Source organism: Elgaria multicarinata, chromosome 3 (assembly GCF_023053635.1).
Source record: "Elgaria multicarinata webbii isolate HBS135686 ecotype San Diego chromosome 3, rElgMul1.1.pri, whole genome shotgun sequence".
Classification (NCBI taxonomy): Eukaryota; Metazoa; Chordata; class Lepidosauria; order Squamata; family Anguidae; genus Elgaria; species Elgaria multicarinata.
Window position 1 is genome coordinate 139,971,089 of NC_086173.1, and position 13,281 is coordinate 139,984,369.

At 42.0% G+C, this 13,281-nt stretch overlaps 1 long non-coding RNA gene across 1 annotated transcript in view; it reads left to right on the forward strand.

The window, feature by feature from the left end:
- The first annotated feature begins 12,505 nt into the window (after positions 1-12,505).
- LOC134396843 (uncharacterized) overlaps positions 12,506-13,281 on the forward strand; it is a 35,938-nt gene continuing 35,162 nt past the window's right edge. Inside the window, exon 1 of the long non-coding RNA XR_010025295.1 lies at positions 12,506-12,555. This is a non-coding gene — a long non-coding RNA (uncharacterized LOC134396843). The remainder of the gene's footprint in view (positions 12,556-13,281) is intronic.

A 13,281-nucleotide genomic window follows, 5' to 3' on the forward strand; every position in this document is an offset into this window, starting at 1 on the left:
AAAAAACAAACAAAAAAACAATGGAATGACCCTTTAGTCTAGCTCTTTGGGGGAATTGTGGGAGTACAATCCTGTCTCTGCAGAGATTTGGGCATTGTACAATTTTAAAAATGCTTTCGAGCCTGGGATGCAAGGTTTGGGTTTTATATTGAGGCTTGGAGCCAGCTGCTAGGAGAGATCACTTTTCCCTGCCAGGACCTGATGCAATCCATTCAAGCCAACATTAAGGTTCCCATCACAGAACACCCCCCCCCCCCCAACAAAGGAAAACACACTTAGGGAAAATAATCCAGACTTTAGGTGTAATAGGAAAAGATGGAAAAAGATGGGGAAGTGGCGGCGTGTCAGCAGGACAGGCATGACGTCATGCGAGAACTGTGCTGCAAATCTGCACACCAGGCATGGCGAGAGTGCACTAAATCGCTGGTGTGATGGAGCTCTTAGACAATGTTTTTAGGATGTTTTTAACAATGTATATTATGTTTTAATTCAGTTTTATGTATTTTATCGTTTATTGTTGTTCCCTGCCTCGATCAGAATGGAGAGGTGGGTAAGAAATAAAATTATTATTATTATTATTATTATTAAAACGCCTTGTTGTAGGTGAGGAGAACATGCAGGTAGATTCTGAATTGATTTGGGAAGTCATATTTGATTTTCCGGCGCATTCAAAATCCAACAGAAAATGGGGAGCAAGGGATGCAGGAAGAGAATGGGCTAAACTGTACTTCGTTTTCATAATAAGGAAGAGAATTCAGCATTGGATTTCTAAGAGTGAAAACAGAATTCCCTAAATGAAGAGACTTTAAATACCCATTGTGTTTTGTGTGATACGGCAGTGTAAGAAGACAAAATTGGAAAGTTTGGTGAAATAAACATAGTCATGGACTTTCTGCCCAGGTCACTCAAATGTCATTTCAAGGAGAATACTGTGCTAGTGGAGAAGAGTATAAAAAAGTCCATGAAAAATTCTGCCAGGATTTTACCTATACTCCTTTTTGTATATCCTATCTTACTGTACACATCTGAACATATTTCTCCCTAGTTTCTTGGATTCACTTATTAAAATCTTATCTGCACTTGGTTATCAAATGCATTAAAGTTAGTAGCTTAGTCAGTTGTCTAGTTATATATACAGCTGTAAGTGAATTAAGAACCATGTATGACAATCTTGGGAATGTGTAAACATAGCATGCCTTTCTTTTTTGGTTCTTCTTTTCTTACATCTAAAATACTTTTACTAACTCAGCTATTTCATATTGAAAGAATTGTATGCCTTTAAATAACTGCTACAAACATGTTGGGACACCATCTTTGACTTTTTGGCCAAGTCTAATTATTGGCTTTTTCCTAAAGACAAGCACCAGTTATTATTTTCAGTTAGGGCTTGCTTATATGCCCTGTTCAGCCCGTGGTGACTGTGAGTTGGTGCTGTGTTGTTTATATGATGCAGCCACCAACTTGCAGCCACCATGGGCTTTTCCTCTGAAACTCAGCTTTTTAAAAGCCCCATGACTTTTTCCTTTACTCTGAGGTTACCACCTTCTTTGCTCCATCTGTCGGTGGTGACCTCACGCTGCAGCTGTGATGCTGTGGGGTTTTGACGGACGAGCATCATCGTCAAGACACCCCCTAGAGACTTGTCAAGCTAAGAGAAATACTAATGTTGGCTACCAAATACCAATACCGTCATGTGAGTTGAAGTTAATGGTAGTTACTTGCTGGATATTAAGAGTACACTTCAAGAAGAAGGACCCGGCTCAGGTGTAATAGGAAACTCAGGTGTAACAGGATATAATACTCTCAAGCCAAGCTGTGCTGGAGCCTACATAATTCTTATGCACCTGCATGAAGGATTTCCCCAAAGCCAAGCAGAGTATAAATCACCATACAGTGAATAGTAAAATCCTCAACTATGTAGAATTGTGATGACTATCAAAGTACTGTGCTTGATTTATCTGTGAGGCACCACCACAACTAGGTCATCAGCTGGCATTTTTGGCTCAACATTCAACGTGTATAGGTTTGCTGTACAAAGAGCAGTTATCTGTGTCTTTTGTAGCTGTGCATTTTGTCTTGTGATACTCCACTGTGGCTGGAAATTCATTCATTGCAGTGCATATAGGCTTTATATGCTGTTTTCTCAGTACTGAGTTATTGCACAAGGGAATTATTGTCAATTGAAGTGCATAAGGAAAAGGGAAAACACACACATGTATATTGTTGAATGGTGGGTCATGACATCTTGATGTGAAAACCAGTGTTATTGCTTTGCATGCAGTGGATATGAAGAGATAACAAATATATTAAATTCAGAGCATAGATTCTTAAACATACACAGAACATACTTAAATGCTGAATGTTGCTCTTTCTTTCTTTCTTTCTTTCTTTCTTTCTTTCTTTCTTTCTTTCTTTCTTTCTTGGAAGTTTGTTGAGTGACTGATTTCACTTTGAAAGTGGACATGAATGCTGTCAGACTTCTGGATCCCTCCCAGATGGTTATTAGTTTGGATAAAGAAGTCAAACCACACTTGATTATCACCTAGAGGTCAGTAGCATACAATGGGATAACTAATATTTAGTTTCTTTGTTATTGTTGAGGAACAATTAGAGGTTGCTCTCTATACCTTTTGGAAGGATGTCAGTTTAATAGTTAAGAACATGAGGTATGAGCCAGATATGCTGAGGTTTAATTCATCTCAATTGAGCCACAAATGGAATACTTGTGTTAGTTAAGCCATTGACTCTTGGGTTTGACCACCCCCATCTCTCACGTGGGGATAATAATAATGTTTTTTTTTTCATTATAAGAAGTAGAAACTCTATGTTCAATAGCAGTGTGTTCTGAATATGCTGAAGACAAACAGAAAGGCAAGGTTGTTGCTATGATGACTTGCTTGTCGGCTTCCCAGAATGATGCTAGCTACTGTTAGAACGAGTATGCTGGACTAGAAATGACCCGGTGAGCAAAACGGAGTAGGGGGAAGACTGGCCTTTCCCCATTTCCTCCCCCTGGCCCTTCACACCTCTGTGCTGCACTAGATGGAGCCTTGGTTTGATCCAGCAGGGCTGGTCTTGTTCCCTCTTGAAGGCTGTGAGAGAGCTGCAGCCATTCAGATTTGATACTCAAAGAGAGCATGGATTTGTACTAGTGTAGTTTAACCATAAGGAATGACTTAGGCCTTAGTAAGACCAGGCTTTATCCTGGGGTGAACCCCAGGATCGTCCCTGTGTGTCCAGATGATACACAAGGGATCCCGGGATCAGGGAGGGATCATCCCTCCTTTGCCCTGGGATATAGCCCTCCCCTTTGAGCCTGCTTTTTCCATGGTCTCGGGCTGAACCTGAGACCGTGGACTGTGTGGCCCGTTTCAGCGTGTTTACCTGGCTCCGGAGTGCTGCACCCATTGGGGGTAGGATGGGGGGAGTGGGGAAAGTAGTTAATTTAAAAAAAAAACACCTTACCTTTGCTCATGACCATTTGTGCGCTTTGTCTCCTTTAAAAAATTTAAAAATTGGCTGGCGCGATGCCTCTCTTCCTGAGGTCTTTGCGCCTTATGTGTAAACGGAGGAGGGATCTCGTGTTAATCGCAATGCGAGATCTCTCCTCCTCCATCCTGGACTTTCAGGTAGGTCTAGCTAAGGCCTTATTCTTCTGATGGCAGGGTTGGTGATGGATTCCATGGTGCAAATGAAGGGCCATAAATATCAGGAAGTGTCATGCACCACATACCAGTAATCTTCGGGCTTTGTTCATGAAGATCAGCAACAGATAGATTATAATACAATTTTTCTAAGCTCCACTTGCATCAAGGTACTTCTGTGATTGTACCTTGATAGTGCATTTTGTCTCACTTATGAAGCTTGCATTTTCAGAGGACCAATATATGCTTTATTTCCATTAAAAAAAGGAGAGTCCTAAGTCCAGAAAATGGGTATGCAACATTTAATTAGTGCTTTCTAACCCTGGTCTAATTGTGCCCTAAAATATAATTTAGCTCACATTGGCAGTAACTACTGATAGATGACATACGTGGCTGCTTCCTTTATGCCCAACACGCTATACCGATAACCCCATTTCTGTTTTCCTTTCCACTGCTTTGAAGGCAAGTAGAAATGAGGGAAGAAGGGGCAGTATTTTAAGTTCAAATATAGGACAGGTGCTGGTATCGCTCTGAAAATAAAGGCTTCCATCCAACTTTGTGTTATTCAGTAATAGGTTGAGCATTTCATAAAATGGCTTATTTCGCTTGCTCCACAATTTAAATCGGGCCAAAACCACTGTCATTCTAAAAATAAAAATTACAAGCGGGTGAAAATTGCTGGAATGAAGAAACGTACAATATATAAAAATTGAATTTTGTGAGAAGTAGATAGGTACAACTTCTTATGTAGTTTAAATGATTACTTTTACGCTTTCCCCAGGGCTCTTCTTGGGGGTGTTAGTAGTTCTGTAGTATTAATATCCTTTATATTGTAGAGGCAAATAAGTTACAGGCTTATAATCATGTATTCTGGAGATAGTTTGAGCCAATGTCCTCTGATGAAAAAGAGAGAGCAATTGGGGGACAATAATAGCTTCCCTGCAAACAGAGGTTCACCTGTGCACTAATTCATACTTACCACTCTATTGTTCTAGTTGCTTTTCTTGCTCCTGCATCAGGTTCAGGGTAGTCATTTAATGCTTTAAAGTGTAATTGTATTTCAAGGCCAGCAGGTCACTTTTTCAGAGTACACGATTGCCTACTATCACCTTGTTTGGAAAGACTTATATAAGGGTGGCAGATGTTCTGAATTCTGATTGCTGCAATTAAAAAAAAAACACTGGAGGGTGAACATTTTATTGTTTCTCATATTGTTTGCACTTGCTTTTCAGCTTGTTGGTATATCATCTGTGTTAATAATATATGTACCTGGTACATATTATTGTTGTTTTGCATAATTAAGCTCTTATTGGCCTGATCGAGATTTGTTTCATGATGTGCGAACGTGGATGCTATGAGTTAATTGTGGGTTAAACAACCCACAGTTAACCTACGATTAGTTGTTACGTTAACTGCGGGTTGTTTGTCTTAAAAATTACATTCTACTTTTAACAAAATAGTTGTGTGAAATATCTCTGCCATGGAGGAGGGAAAGGTCTCCATTCTGGGCTGGAAGCACAACAATAAATTATAAGTTAGTTCTTGGAGAAGGGTGGTGACTGTACCCTGGGTCTTGTAGGCCTGATGCATGTACATATAGATTGGTCTCTTATGAATTGCAAAAAAGAGAAATGCATCACACACACACAAAAAGTATTAAAAAGGACACAGAGTTACATACAATTTGCACATGCTAATTCATATGTATAGATGCGAAATTAGACATAATTATTATAATTTAAATAGAAATACAATACATCTCCCCTTAAGTGTGGAAGACCATGACCAGGTAACCTGAGTGCCTGCCTCTGCTATTCAGGTGCTAACTGTTGATGGACAACAGTTCTTATGGCTCTTTATCTTTAAACCAGACTTGAACAGGAGAGCCCTTCAAATAGAAGATGCCTTCAAAAAAGGACTCTCCTTCGTAAAAGAGGACACATGGTGCCGTGCTTCTCAGAATGCTCTTGCTTTCGATGGGAGGCAAATGACGAGGCTTGCTAAGTAATCCACAAAGCTTTTATTAAGCAATAAACATCTCTTCTACCTGAATAGAGTCTAACCTCTTGGAAACGTCCCCCTAGGCAAAACTATGCAAACTAAGCAAGACAATTGTCTGTTCCAGAAGAATAAGAAGCTACTTCTCAAACGCCCTGTAACTTCAGAGCACCTGGTGCTGTGGCAGGTTCTGGTGTAATCTCTCTGACTTTCTCACGCCTTCCTTTTGCGCCGTGCGTTTCAGCTTCCAGTGGACCCTAGCATCACCTAGCTTGTCAGGACGCTCACCCGCAGAAGAAACCTCACTTCCCACTGAGTGTGTAGGATTTGGCCTTGAGGAGATAAGCTCTGGAGAGGGCTGACTCCCACCTGAGGAATCGCCTGTCAGAGCTTCCTCCCGCACTGGTACAGGCTGGCTGGTGTCTGAATCTGATTCTGATTGATTACCTGAGAAATCTTCTCCCAAAACAGGGGCAGTAGGGTTAGACATGACACATGGCCATCCTGACAAGCAGCCATCAATGGTTGTGCAGAAGTCATATAGTCCCTTTTGTGAGTTATGCAAGAAGTGATTAAGGGCACAATGCTATTATATGATCAGACAGAAAAAAAGTCCTACAACTCCCAGCATTCTCCATCCAGCATGGTGGTTATGGAATCATGGGGGTTGTAGGTTTTTTTCTGTTTAAACATGCATAGGATTGCACCCTAAATTGGCCATAATTTGAGTTAATGATATATCCATGTGTTCATCTTCTTGTATTTTCTGTTATTTAATTGCTAATGCCAATTAGAACCAGGAAACAATTTATTTCCAGTCTGTGTCACTTTTTCACATGTTCACCCTTGTGTCTGTTCTGTCTTATTTACGCATAAATCTGTGACTTAAAACACCCCCACACAAAATATTCTCTTTAAATGCACATTAAACAACTTATTTTAATATGGGTTTTTTGAGCCAAGAAAAGCATTCAAGAAATGCAAGGGCAGTAGATATGTACATTCTGACCTGCATGCTAGTCCAGGACTTGCGGATCTGATCAATTCATATTACTTGCAAAGACTGAATTCCTCAAGAATGCCTAACTAGAAGTTTAGCCTGATGAAGAGAAGATTGAGGGGAGACATGATAGCACTCTTCAAATACTTAAATGGTTGTCACACAGAGGAGGGCCAGGATCTCTTCTCGATCCTCCCAGAGTGCAGGACACGGACTCAAGTTACAGGAAGCCAGATTCCGGCTGGACATCAGGAAAAACTCCCTCACTGTTAGAGCAGTACGACAATGGAACCAGTTACCTAGGGAGGTCGTGGGCTCTCCCACACTAGAGGTATTCAAGAGGCAGCTGGACAAGCATCTGTCAGGTATGCTTTAGGGTGGATTCCTGCATTGAGCGGGGGGTTGGACTCGATGGCCTTATAGGCCCCTTCCAACTCTACTATTCTATGATTCTATGAAATATAATGTGAGTGCACCACACTGCCTCAGGCAAAGAGCTTTTCCGTCCCATCTTTGTATCCTTCTCATGAATATAACGAAATGGGCGGTTTACAACAATTAAAACCATAATATGCAAGACAATAAAATACAGACGATAAAATACAATATGAAACTTTAAATGTTAAAACTACACTAAAAAAAGAGTAGCTAGCAGCAGTGCAAAACTTAAAATACAATACCAGATATTAAACAAACTGTAAAACCAAAATGCCAAGGAGAATAAAAAGGTCTTCACTAGGCAATGAAATGAGCACGATGTAGGCACCAAGCGAACCTCCCTAGGAAGCTCATTCCACATCTGGGGTGCCACAGCAGAAAAGGCCCTCTTCCTAGTAGAGATGGACCACAGAAACTGATCTTAAAGTTTGGGCAGGTTTACATAAAAGTTAGCTAATGTGCATGTATAGATTTGTAAAGCTGAAACCTAAGGGAACAGGTTTTATGACAGAATACTGTAACTGCAGTATTACAGTATTTGGAGTATTTAGGCAGCTGTGGTGCTTACTGGAAACTGCAGCCTCATTTAAAAACTAAAGCATGACTACCTGAATAATATTGTTTTTTCTAGTAGGTACATAAACAGTGGTTGTAATTATATCACAGCCCTCATGCAACCTATGCTTCATAGGTCAAGCGAACGTGTTCCCCATTCTACAGAATGACTGTCTGGGTTATCTGCTTAAAATGTTGTTGTTTAAGGATTATGTACCCCCACCCCAATATCTCATGTTCCCCTATTTTTATGAAAGTATACAAAGCTAGACAAAGGTCAGCGTAGAGGTTAATACTATACAAATCTGATTAAAATTAGCTGTGCTATTTTCAAAGGTCAGGTGCGCTCTGAATTTTCTTAGAGATTATTTTGTTTATTTTGCATGTGTGTACATCTGAAAAACTCTGTAAAGGTCACGGGGAGAGCTGGTTTGTAGAATTATAAGAGAGGCAGTTTAATACCTTAATAACCTTTATTGAGCTGAAACAATAGTCAAAACTGGCTGTCTGATATAATGCGGAACTTTGGTGGTGAAATGATTAAGATGAACTGATTCTCTTTATTTATTGTGGGCATGTTAAATGTCGCTACCTAAAGTACAGCTAATAGAAATGTAGCTGGATGCATTGCTGGAGAATTTAGCTTTTTTTCTTTGTGGTATGTAAGGTAGTGAATTTGGAAATTGCTTTTGTTTTAAATGGTTTTTGTAGTATTTTAATTAGCTTAAGTCTGCCAGCATACTGGGACTGCCTCCCTCTTCACTCCCCTTTACAGCCTAGCTACTCCTAGCTCTTTGGCGCAAATTTTAAGGGCACGTGGGGTGGCAGGGAACAGAGGGGAATTTGTCTCATCCCAGTTCTGCTGATTGCATTGCTTCCATCAGCAGAATGACACAAATGGATACAACCCACAGCTCTTAACAGTTTGTGTTGAAGTTTACAGAAATATTGTGGTGGGGACAAGAAATACTGTCTTGGACATGTAATGCAGGTGAAATCTGAGGGATCTGTGCAGAACCTAACACCCACAAGGCTTTCCACAATGAATGTGCATTGCCCAGTGGAGTCCCCTTCCTATACAGAGCCTGGATAAGGCAAACGGATACTAGAAACCATATCAAATGCATTCTCATTATTATTATTATTATTATTATTATTATTATTATTATTATTATTTATATAGCACCATCAGTGTACATGGTGCTGTACAGAGTAAAACAATAAAATAGCAAAACCCTGCTGCATAGGCTTACATTCTAATAAAATCATAATAAAACAATAAGAAGGGGAAAAGAATGCACCAAACAGGCACAGGGTAGAGTGAAACTAACAGTATAAAAGTCAGATCAAAATCAAGTTTTAAAAGCTTTAGAAAAAAGAAAAGTTTTTAGCTGAGCTTTAAAAGCTGCGATTGAGCTTGTAGTTCGCAAATGATCTGGAAGAGCATTCCAGGCGTAAGGGGCAGCGGAAGAAAATGGACGAAGCCGAGCAAGGGAAGTAGAGACCCTTGGGTGGGTAAGAAACATGGCATCAGAGGAGCGAAGAGCACGAGCGGGGCAATAGTATGAGATGAGAGAGGAAAGATAGAAAGGAGCTAGACCGTGAAAAGCTTTGTAGGTTAACAGGAGAAGTTTATATTGGATTCTGAGGTGAATTGGAAGCCAATGAAGAGATTTCAGAAGTGGAATAACATGGTCAGAGTGGCGAGCCAAGAAGATGATCTTAGCAGCAGAGTGGTGAACAGAAACCAACAAACTGATGTGAGAAGAAGGAAGGCCAGTGAGAAGAAGGTTGCAGTAGTCCAACCAAGAAATAACCAATGCATGAACAAGAGTCTTGGCAGAAGAGACAGACAAAAATGATCGAATCCTGGCAATATTATACAGGAAAAAACGACAGGATTTAGCTACTGCCTCAATATGAGGAATAAAGGAGAGCGAGGAATCAAATATAAAGCCAAGACTACGAGCTTCCTTGACTGGAGTAAGTGTAACATCATTGACAGTAAGAGAGAATGAGGGATGAGGAGAAGGTTTAGGAGGAAAAACAAGCAATTCAGTCTTTGCCAAGCTGAGATATCTGAAAGACATGCCGAGATACGATCATGAACATCAGGAGAAAGTTCCGGAGATGAAAGATATAATTGTGTGTCATCGGCATACAGATGATATTGGAGGCCATGAGATTGAATAAGATTACCCAAGGACAACATGTATAAAGAAAACAACAACGGGCCAAGCACCGAGCCTTGCAGAACCCCTACTGAAAGGGGAAAAGAAGAAGATGAGCTGCCATTAGCCAACACGTTGAAAGAGCGACCCGCTAGATAGGAGGCAAACCAATTATAGACTGAGCCACAAAATCTGAGGTCATTAAGGGAATCCAAAAGAAGATCGTGATCAACCGTGTCAAAGGCTGCAGTAAGATCCAGGATAATAAGAATGGAATAAAGGCCTTTAGACTTGGCAATAAGAAGATCATTGGTAATCTTAGTAAGGGCTGTTTCAGTGGAATGCAAAAGACAGAATCCAGATTGAAAATTTAGTGTATAGATAAGGCTTCCACTAAATGTAGGTGAACAGCCTCTGGCATGTTAGAACAGTATAGCTAAGGGAAGTCAGAAAGCTGGATCTGTAACTTCCAGAAACGATACGTAGCGCATTATCTTTGCTTTACAGAGCTTGGATAAGGGCTGTTAACACCAGGTTAAAGAAGGTCTACACAGTTCCAAATATGGACATACCAAAGTTGAATATATGGATAATACATAAAATGTTTCTAATGATGTTAATACTGGGAAAAGGGAAACAAGGAGAGGAAATGCATCAAAAGAGAGGGACAGAGGACACAGATTTGCATACAATTTGTAAAACCAGTTCATAGGTATAGATACAAATGTAGGAATTATCATTTAAATAGAAATAGTGCATCTCACTGTAGTTCTGAAGACCATGACCAGTTGACCTGTCAACTAACTGTTGACAGGCAGTTCTTAAGCTTTTTTTAATCTTTAAACTGGAATTGGACAAGACAGCCCTTCAACAGAGGACACCTTCAAATAGAGAAGAGTCTCTGGCAGCCTTTCAAATAGATGACTGTCCTCTGTAAAAGAGGGAAGATGGCTACCCTATGTGTTTCTCCTTCAAAAACTACAACTTTGGGATAAAGGAAATTATATTATTAGCTTTCTGTTGGCAGAAAAATCAGTTGTAAAATTCAGTATCAAAGTAAAATGTACTCCAAGAAAAACATACAAATAAAATACTTGGTGGAAATTATTAGAAACGACTATTTGCATTTTTTTTTTAAAAAGTGCCTTTATTTAGACTTTCCTGTGTCCCAGAAAAATGATATATTTGCACATAAGTAATTGGGTTCAATAATACCCCACAATATAAAATGCAAAAATCTGCACAAAATGGTATGTGGGGTATATTTTTTAAAGTATCTATAACAAACAGCATTGGTCACATTTGTATCTACTGTTCAATGTAGATTAAAAAAATAACAAAATACAAATATATTTCCAAGCAAAGTGCTCTCATATCCCCCCCGCGCCTCCCCAATATGGAGTCTACTTTGAAGACACCTGGATTGTTGGTAGTTCAGAAATTCTTGTAAATGCAGTTAGGGCAATGCTATGCATGTTTAGAGAGCTTCGGCTATTGGGCGGTATAAAAATGTAATAAATAAATAAATAAATAAATAGACCCGGCGGGGGCAGGGGGAGCCCTACAACTGCCAGCATGGCTGGCTGGGGAATTTTGGGAGTTGTAGGGCTCTTTTCTTTCTTAACATACATGACATTGTGTCTTTCATATTCAGGGTGGGAGGAAACGGTGAGACTTCGACCTTTCTCTGGCAGTAGTGACACCTGTCACCTTCTGCCTGCCCTAAAACAGCTGAAGTTCCCTTAGCCACACAAAAGCTCTTCTTGCTCGCTCGCTCTTATTTTCACGCAACTCCTCACCACATTTCGACATCGCCAGAGCAGCAGCAGAACTCCCGGGCTGGTGACTCCGAGTTTGGCGGAGCTTGCGAATCCATTCTGGGTTTCAGTCAGAACTCTAAAGGAGCCATCCAGGATGCTGAACCTTGACCCCCAAATAGCTCCAACACTTTGCATAGTTCCTTTAGAGTCCTGACTGAAACCCAGAATGGTCTCTTCAAATACTTAAAAAGGTTAAGTGGAGGGCCAGGATCTCTTGTGGATCATCCCAGAGTGCAGGACACGGAATAACGGGCTCAAGTTACAGGAAGTCAGATTCCCGGCTGGATATCAGGAAAAACTTCCTGACTGTTAGAGCAGTACGGCAATGGAACCAGTTACCTAGGGAGGTTGTGGGCTCTCCCACACTAGAGGCATTCAGGAGGCAGCTGGACAGCCATCTGTCAGGGATGCTTTAAGTGGATTCCTGTACTGAGCAGGGGGTTAGTCTCGGTGGCTTTACAGGCCCCTTCCAGCTCTACTAGTACATGATTTACAGCCCTTCCAAAATCAGCGCCACCAGTCTCCTCTGCTCCCTCTCCCTCCCTCCACCGGCGCTGGCTGAGGCTGACTTGAGCGGCAACGCAGCCAGCCGCCGCTTGCCTCGGTGTCCTGCTTTCACGCGTGCGCGCCGCTCGCCCGGTTTGGACTCCTCCCCGCCCAGCCGCGCTCTCCCTCTCCGCCGCGCGTCCCGCCGTAGGGCAGCAGGCATTTCTCCAGTAGAATTTTTCGCGGAGGGGTGGGGATGACTGATTTACTTACGAGGGGCCCCCAGGGCTGTGGTTGTGTCTTCTTCTTTTGCTTGCTTGCTTTAGAAACACACACACACACACACAACGCGTCTCACCCGACGCGACCGCTTGTTCCGGGCACTTCCTGCCAGTGAGGCCGGCTGGGACGCTGCGGTCCGAGAGGCTGGGCTCTCGCGTCGGGTGAGGCGCTTTATTTTATTTATTTCAAGCCCGCAAAACCCAAGCGAACTCTCGGCTATCTCCTAAGGAAAATACGGCCATTGCACCGCCTTCCCCTTCCCCCAAACCAAGCTCTGGAGCCAGGGGCTTCTCGGCTGGGGTGGCCTGGATACGGCCTCGCGCTTAGAGCTGCGGCTGGCGCGTTTGTCTGTTACGTAAACTGAACTGAAAGCAAAATCACCTTGCTTGCTTGGGCATCCCGTGGCCTCGCAGGTCAACACAAGGAAACGAAAGCCTTGCTCCAGCACTGGACGTGCAGCAGTTCTTTCTGGGTACATTGAATACGTGTAGAGGGGAGTGGGATCACGCCCGCTGAGCCTGGCCACCCGCAGCGTAACGTCTGCACAGAGCCTGTGCGTGCACAAACTGCATGTGGGAAGACTGCACACTCGATCGGGATCCTGCAGGGTCCAAAGACACGTGGCAAATCCAAACAGAAATGTTATGTTAGATTCTGTGGCTTGGAGGATAGGTCTAGCAGGCACAATCCTGCCTCCCTGCCTCAACACCCATTACGATTGTCAGTATTATTAATTCATAGAATCATAGAATAGCAGAGTTGGAAGGGGCCTACAAGGCCATCTAGTCGAACCCCCTGCTCAATGCAGGAATCCACCCTAAAGCATCCCTGACAGATGCTTGTCCAGCTGCCTCTTGAATGCCTCTAGTGTGGGAGAGCCCACAACC